General features: G+C 41.0%; 1 protein-coding gene across 1 annotated transcript in view; it reads left to right on the top strand.

Annotated features, from left to right (window-relative positions):
* Positions 1-489: 489 nt before the first annotated feature.
* ripor1 (RHO family interacting cell polarization regulator 1) overlaps positions 490-8296 on the top strand; it is a 314393-nt gene continuing 306586 nt past the window's right edge. The window contains exon 1 of the mRNA XM_072279516.1: positions 490-614. The gene's annotated coding sequence lies outside the window, so the exon portion shown is untranslated. The remainder of the gene's footprint in view (positions 615-8296) is intronic.

The raw sequence follows: 8296 nt of genomic DNA, 5'->3' as shown, positions 1-8296 counted from the left end.
ACAAGCACTCCCGAATCCTTCTGCATAACAACGTGCTGCAGTCTTTCACCATTTAAGTACAGTACTAATCTGATTTTCTATCTCTTCCTCCATTGTGAATTTACCAGTGTTGTATTCCATCTGCCGGGCCCTCCTTGTGAGAAGCTTGTACATTCTCCTCGTGACCGCGTAGGTTACCTCCGGGTGCTCCGGTTTCCTCCCACAGTCCAAAGACATACCGGCTGGTAGCTTAATTGGTCATTGTAAATTGTCCTGTGATTATGCTAGGGTCAGTTGGCGGGATTGCTCGGCGGCGTGTCTCGAAAGGCCTGTTCCGCGCTGTGGCCAATGAACCAGTAAGTACTGTACTATACGAGATGTCCAGTGCATCATTGAAAGGGTTTGGAGGGGTGGCGCCGGAGAGCAGTGGGCGTGTCGGTGGTGCTGAAGATCCTGAGACAGCCGCACAACTACGCCCAGAGAGCCCCGTTCCTTTCCGCACTCATTATTTCGCCGATTGCCAGCAGTTTGTCTTCATTTTGGTAGCTGAAGACGGTGGTCACATTTCTCTCTCTATAAAGTTGAAAGAAACTGCCTGACCCCATTGACCCGTCTATTCAGTGTGGCAGTAGAAGGTAGGCTGTTGTTTAACCACCAGAAAGGCACATCACATTTAACTTCAGTAACGATTGCCAATTAAATGTTCGCAAGTTGTAATTTTAGCATTATAAAATGACTGTAATTACAGCAGATGCTGTCGGTGTTCTTTGATTTGCTTTCCACCTGCATTAAAATTGAAACTAACAACTATGGTTTGTGTATACACGTTACAAAGCACGTCGATTTATTTTAATGGTATAACATCGAACTTCGGCTGGGAGACGCAGCCTTGAGCCTCAGACCCAATATGCCGAGATATTTCTAAAGTTTCACTCCTTGAAGATGTCTCTGAAGTTTATTTAAAGTTGTCTGGAGTGCCGCGCTGCTGCCAAACATTAAATTATGTCTTGGTTAAGGATATAAACTAGATTTCGGTTTTTCCCTGCCTCTCCACGCATGGCAAAATTGCTCATATATTCGTATAAACTTTAATTCGATATAACTTGCAATTGCGGATTTCTTCATTATTGTGCGGCATTTAGTTAAGTAAACATAACCTTTTGATGAACCTTCCCGAGCCTTGATATTTTGTTTAGGGGTTTTAAAAAGTGGTATGCATTGAGCTGGAGACTTTGGTTGCTGTGGAGACCGGTCTTTCCATGGGTTTTATTATCAGTAAAGTGCCGCTTTGTTTAATGTGTTGTGCCCAGATAGCTTAACAGTTATTAGTAATATCTGCTATTGTACAAAATTCGTAAAACAAAATACTGTATTTGGCTCTCAAACAACCTATAAATATTTTGCCTGAATACTGCTTCTACCTCTATGAAAGGACAAATTGCCATTCCCAAAACATTTCCTTTGCAATAGCTTTTATTTATCTTCGCAAATGACCACATGATTATCTCCTTTCAACGACGAGATAAGTCCCTAATCCTCCTGAAGAGTCTACTTTATGAAGTAAGGAATGTCTCTCCCTCTTTGAGTATGATTTTTGAGTGAATACCGCTTCATCCTCTGCTCCACCCCAGTTTTTATTTGAATTCTGAGGTGACTTTAAAAGGTCAAAGTAGACCCTACAGACTTTTCCACAGATAGTGGAATTTATATTTAGTCTGGGGTAGCTGTTGCACATTGGGTATCATGAATACAGAGTGAGGACTTGATCCATTAATAAGGAGGCCTGACATGACCAGAAATTAAGTTCTGCTGCAAGGACATCTAGCTAATAGATCTACAGCTTAGTGGTTGTGTTGATGCTTGTAGAGTCTAATGATAGCTTTGTTGTGGATTGCATAATGTTTTAGCTGCAAACATCCAGGCTGGTGAAGCTTACTCCTGAATTATCCCATATTCCAGAGATCATCTGTCACTTGAATGTTGTCTCTTCACAAATTATGTCAGTGACTTTTCAAATTCCGGTAGAATGCTATTTCAAAACATCTTAGCCCCAGAGGTGAGTGATTTTGTTTTGTTATAGCTTTGCAAGCTTTGGGGGAGGGGAAAAAGCCCTGCTTATTATTTAGAAGTGGTGTGTGTCAGCAGGCAGTTGTTAAGGCACTGAAACAGCAGGGTATCTTGACTGCCAAGAAATTAATTTCATGAGTGATTGATGAGCTGTAATTACTCAATGCTGTGTTGCTTGTGTATTTATGCAAGAGTTGCAAGTTAAGGAGGTTAGAAATGGAAATAGCAGTTTTATAGTTGGAAGTCCCAGCATACTGAAGGACTTTGGTCATGCACTTTGGTAGAAGGAATAAAGGTGTAGATTATTTTCTAAATGGGGAGTAAATTCAGAAATTGGAGGTATAGAGAGACTTGGTGGTCCCTGTGCAGAATTCTCTAAAGGTTAATTTGTAGTTTGAGTCAGTGGTAAGAAAAGTAAATGCAATATTAGCATTCACTTCAGTAAGACTAGAATATAAAAGCAAGGATGTAACAATGAGACTTTATGAGGGATTAGTCAAACCACATTTGGAGTATTGTGAGCAGTTTTGAGCTTATCTTTTTAAAAAAAAAACATGCTGGCATTAGAAAGGATCCAGAGGAGAGTCACAATACTGAAAGGCCTAGATAGAGGGGATGTTGAAAGGATGTTTCCAATATGGGCGAGTCTAGGACCGGAAGGTACAACCTCAAATACAAGAATGAGGAGTAATTTATTTACCACATGACAGTGAGTCTGTAGAATTGACTGCCAGAGACAACCGCGGAGGCCAGGTCATTGGGTATATTTGAAGTGGAGGTTCATGGGTTCGAGATTAGGAAGGGTGTCAAAGATTATGGGGGAAGGCAGGAGAATGGAGTTGAAAGGGATAATAAATCAACCATGATCCAAAGGCAGAGCTGATTTGATGGGCCAGATGGCCCAGTTCTGCTCCTATGTCTTGTGGTCAGGTCTCTACCGAATGAAGAAAATACAAGAAAAGGATTACTGGTGAAAGTATCCCCACTTTGGGACTATGTGTTGGATAAATGGAAAGTAAAAAGGCTGGTGTGACAGCTTGTCAAGAAAGGCTGTGTGAAGAATCTTGGCACAGGCACTCTCCAAGGACCAGACTTCCCCCACTTCTTGGGGCAAGAAGAAACCACTGCCAGAGAATGGTGAGCATTATGTGAACAAAGAGAAAGAGGATCTACACTAAGAGATGTAGATGTACACCAAGCTAAGTCTAGTTCTTCTGCTGCAAGGGAGCCTGTTTGCGAGTGCCTTGTGATGTGCTTGCACAGTATGCCCTCAGTGATTCCCTGGTGACTATACAGCAGGTAAGATGCAAGGAATGCTGCTGAGGTGAGTGAGTACAGAGAATATGGAGTAAAGATTTCAGCAGCAAGTTGTATGAGCGTGTTTTGAGTGATCAGTCTGGTGGTGTGCACCTCTAACACAGAACAATGCCTGTTGTCTTACCTTGGCTAAGCCTCTTGAACTTGTCGGGTCAATGCAGCCGTGCCTTGGGAATGAGTCGCCTGGCACGGGCCTGCTTGGTGACCTCTTCTCATTGCTAAAAATACTTCCTGATGAGATTTCTGCCTTCTGGTGGGGGAAAAAGTTCTCCTTTTCTTTCAGTACCTGGGCTATACTTCATCAGTCTGAATTACTTTCAGTCATTTTCTGAAAATTCCTCTATCCACTAAGTGGTTATAGGCCTGCCTTACTCCCCAACCTCCTAAAACTGGCATGTAGCCATTGAATAGTATGGACAGCCTTAGCTGTGTGCCTGATTTATTTTCATGAATTTAACATGCCTTTGGAATGCAAAACATCCAGTACCCTACTGCGTTCTCAATTTTGAGACCAATGAAGTACCAAGGCCGAGGTGCCTTCGTTTTGTGAATGCATCTATCAAACAATGTACTCTAATACTTGTGCAAGAACTAGTTCTACAAAAGAATGTTGGAACAACAGCACACAGCCATCTTGAGAATGCCTTGTTCTGGAAATGCATTGCTGATGTTAGTGTTGCTGTGCTGATTCTGAGTAAAACCAGGTGTTTCCGTTGGGAAGGAAATGAGGGAGAATCGGAAGGAAACACTATCCTGGAATGTTGACAATGGACATATTGGAAGGTAGTCTGCAACAAATAACACTCATTGCTATCTCCTACTTTGGCATGTACAGCTCCTCTATACCTCTACATGTGACAGAGTTACAAGTCAATTGATACCTTTATGCACTTTGCATTAATTATTTACCCAAGAGACAGTGGGCTTTTTAAATCTATACAGGTGTCCCCCGCTTTTCGAACGTTTGCTTTATGAAACCTCACCGTTACGAAAGACCTACATTAGTACCCTGTTTTCGCTTTCAGAAGGTGTTTCCATTGTTATGAAAAAAAATTTAGCGCGTGATAAAAAATCAGCGTGCGAAAATATCAGTGCGCGATAAAAGGCCGCTCTCCCCTGGATTCAGAACTGCTTTGCTTTAACACGTGCCTGTGAGCAGCCGTTTGCAAGATGAGTTCTATGGCATCGGAAAAGCCTGAAAGAGCTCGTAAAGGTGTTACACTTATGGTAAAACCAGACATAATTGAGCGTTTTGATCGTGATGAACGAAGTAAGGACAACGCGAGTTTGGCTTGTGGAAGCTGACGAACATGATGTTGAAGAGGTTTTGGCATCCCATCACCAAGAACTGGCAGATGAAGAGCTGATGCAATTGGAAGAAAAAAGGATAACAATGGAAACCGAATGAGTAATGATAAAGTACGACTTTAATTTTGAAAGGGTACGTCGGTTTAGGGGATATTTGCAGGGTGGTTTGAGTCCTTATTAAAGAACTGTGTGATAGAAAAATGTGCGAGGCTCAGCAGTCAAGCAAGCCTTCCACATCAGCCACAGCAGACAACGAACCTCGACCTTTGACATCGAGGCAGGCAGAGATAGAAGAAGATGAGCTGCCTGCTCTAATGGAAACAGGTGATGAGATGATACCCCAGTGTCCCACCACCCCAACCCCCAGGCCACGGACAGATACCGATTCACAGGGAATGCAAAGGTAGCCGGGAGGCACACAGCACATCTTTAAGAAAAAAGCCGAAATAAACATGCTAATTAATTAGGTGCCGCTGACACGTAGTTGTCGGCTCAGATCAGAGACGACACAACGGGAAATCGGCACTGATCTGGGCTGACAATTACGGGCGGCGCCTAATTAATTAGCATGTTTGTTTCGGCTTTTTTCTTAAAGATGTGCTGTGTACCTCCCGGCTACCGCTGGACCCCTGCGTTCTTCGCAGCAATGTATCGCTCAGCGGCCCGGAGGGTGGGGGCCACTGCACCACCCAAACTCCGACAAGTCTAACACACCATGTGCTCAGCGCTGTCTTCCCGATTCCCGTAAGTGATGCTGCACTGTACATACATTATTTCTACTTTTTATTGGCTGTGTATTTTTACATGTTATTTGGTATCATTTAGCAGCTTCATAGCTTAAAGGTTACTGGAGAGTGCTTGTGCGTGTTTTTGCCAACAGCGCTTGCGTGAGATTTTCTGCCGACGGCGCTTGCATGAGATTTTCGCTTCGGCAAACAGTTCAGTAATGATTGTGGAAAAGTATTTCTACTTTATATAGGCTGTGTATTTATCATATCATTCCTGCTTTTACTATACGTTACTGTTATTTTAGGTCTTATGTGTTATTTGGCATGATTTGGTAGGTTATTTTTGGGTCTGCGAACGCTCACAAAATTTTTCCAATATTAATAAATGGTAATTGCTTCTTCGCTTTACGACATTTCAGCTTACGAACTGTTTCATAGGAGCGCTCTACCTTTGGATGGCGGGGGAAACCTGTATTCACTGTACACAACCACTAATACTTTTTCAACAGATTATTGCAGTTTGCTGAACACTTTCTCAGCTATCATGTATAGGTTCTCAGTGCCTCTAACATGACGCAATTTCTTTAGAATTTGATTTTCATAACCAAATGTCACATGAGTTAATGTAGAACCTCAATGAAAAGCAGTTTCTCTGGATGCTTATGGACTAAAGCGGATTCCAAAACCCCTGGTTGTGAAATAGAAGATGAGCTTTCAGCTCCATTGGGATGCAAATATTATGTAACAGAAAAATGGGAACAAATCATTTTGAAAACGATGCAAGAAAATAAAACTGAAAGAAATGATCAAGAATGAGGTAAAATTGCTTGTCTCCTATGATCTTGTTCTAATTTCAGGTAGCCTTATGGCTATTATCTATCAATGTCAAATTTTTTAAGTATTTTACAATTTAGTAGCCAAATGATACCTATCCCTGATGTGATTATGCAGGCACTTGCTTTAAAAATGTCAGGAAGATGTCTGTAGTATAAATCTTCCTTTCCACAACATGTGAATAAATGCATGAGATCCAAGGACACTTATTTGTCTCCTACTGATGTCTGATTTCCCAGGCATCTTTCCACATTTTTCTGAGAATATGTACAATGGGGTAGCTGGCGGTGAAATGTCTCTGTGCTTTCACTCTGCTGCCAGATTTTGGTTTTCAATTGTGCTTTCTGTAGCAGAAGACTGTGGTGGCTCAGAACAGAGGTGGGCAGCAAAGTTCCCAGGATATATATCTAATATTATACAACATGGAAAAAGTCTCTTAGGCCCAACTCATGCATGCTAATCAAGATGTCTGTCGGAGCTAGTCTTGCCTGTGTTTGTTTGTCTCCTATCCCTAAACCTTTTCTGTCTATGTACTTGTCTAAATATTTTTAAAACATTCCAATTGTACATGTTTCTACGGCTTCCTGTGGAAACTCATTTCATTTACCCACCACCCTCTATTGCAAAAGTTTTAAAAGAGATCTGAGAGGAAACTTTTCCCATTCCACCCTAAATCCATGTCTTATAGTTTAAGACTCCCCTACCCTGGGAGAAGAGTGCAGCTATCCATCTTGTCTAGGCCCCTCATCATTTTATACACATCGATAAGGTTATCCCTCAGCCTCCTACATTCCAGGAAACAAATATCCAGTCTGTCTCCTTGTAACCGAGTAATACCTTCATGAATCTTTATGCATTTAAATGCACGAGGGCTATTAGGTTGCGTTAACTTTGACCAGAGATTGCATCACTGGTTGGTTCCTCACAGATCTCAGATGTCATCAAGTTCATTCTTGTGGAAATTTGTGCACCATTAAATCACCCAAGAGTATTTGTTAACTGCTAAGGTCTTCATCCATCAAAGTGCAGCTTCTTAACAGAAACATTAGTCTGGTTCCCAAGGAAGTGCCATCATTCTTTCACCCACCTTAGAATTGAAGGCAAACCTAAGAGTTGACTGCTAGCAAGAAAAGATATTCCCACTGCAGAAATCCCTAATGATGTCCAATGAAATGCAAGAACACGCAGCAAAATGAAACAGATGTCAACCAGATGTAGGGTAGGATTAGTCTGGCCAAAGTGTGATTTGGGTAACTATACAAATAGCAATCATTAGGTCGAAACATGTCTAAATTATTGAGGCCATTCTATGCTGTTAATGATGGACAACATTTTTTATTAAGCTTTTTTTAAAAAAGACATGAATTTTTTCTATTGATCTCAATTTAGGTTTACAATATCATGTATTTCCAACACGAAGACAGCCTGAGCTTTGGACAGTATACTGGCCTTTTGTGTATGTGTTGCTTTTGGGGATAAGATCTGTCTGCACTTAAGGTATTAAAGAAAAATATTGTGTACAAAAATCCAATTGAAATGAGGCTATTTTGTACTTGAGCACTGTTCCCTCTAAACTGCATGGGTGAGCGGCCATGCAGTAACTGAAATGCTCTTGCGCATGTAGCTTTTGTTGTCACGCAGATGGAATTTTCTTTTGTATACAATGCCTCAAAAATATCGCAGCAACACTCTGATTTCAAATTGTTGTTTCTGAGAAATTTAAGACTGGTTTAATTAAGATGTTCACAGACATGTTGAACTCTGTACTTAGAAATGAAGAATTTGAAGAGCTGTCAATTCTGATTGCATCATTGAAACATTTCAAGTTTCTAGTGTAGACTCTGAAAGTAGATTCAGTCTTATGATTTCAATCAAATATAAATCCAGAGACAGATTAGAAATGGACCATTTAATTAGATTATGAAGACACGCTTTTATTGTCATTTAGTAATGCATGCATTAAGAAATGATACAATATTTCCTCCGGTGTGATATCACAAAACACAGGACAGACCAAGACTGAAAAAAACTAACAAAATCACATAATTATAACATATAGTTAC

This window comes from Mobula birostris, chromosome 15 (assembly GCF_030028105.1).
Source record: "Mobula birostris isolate sMobBir1 chromosome 15, sMobBir1.hap1, whole genome shotgun sequence".
Classification (NCBI taxonomy): Eukaryota; Metazoa; Chordata; class Chondrichthyes; order Myliobatiformes; family Myliobatidae; genus Mobula; species Mobula birostris.
This window is presented reverse-complemented; position numbering and strand designations above follow the sequence as displayed.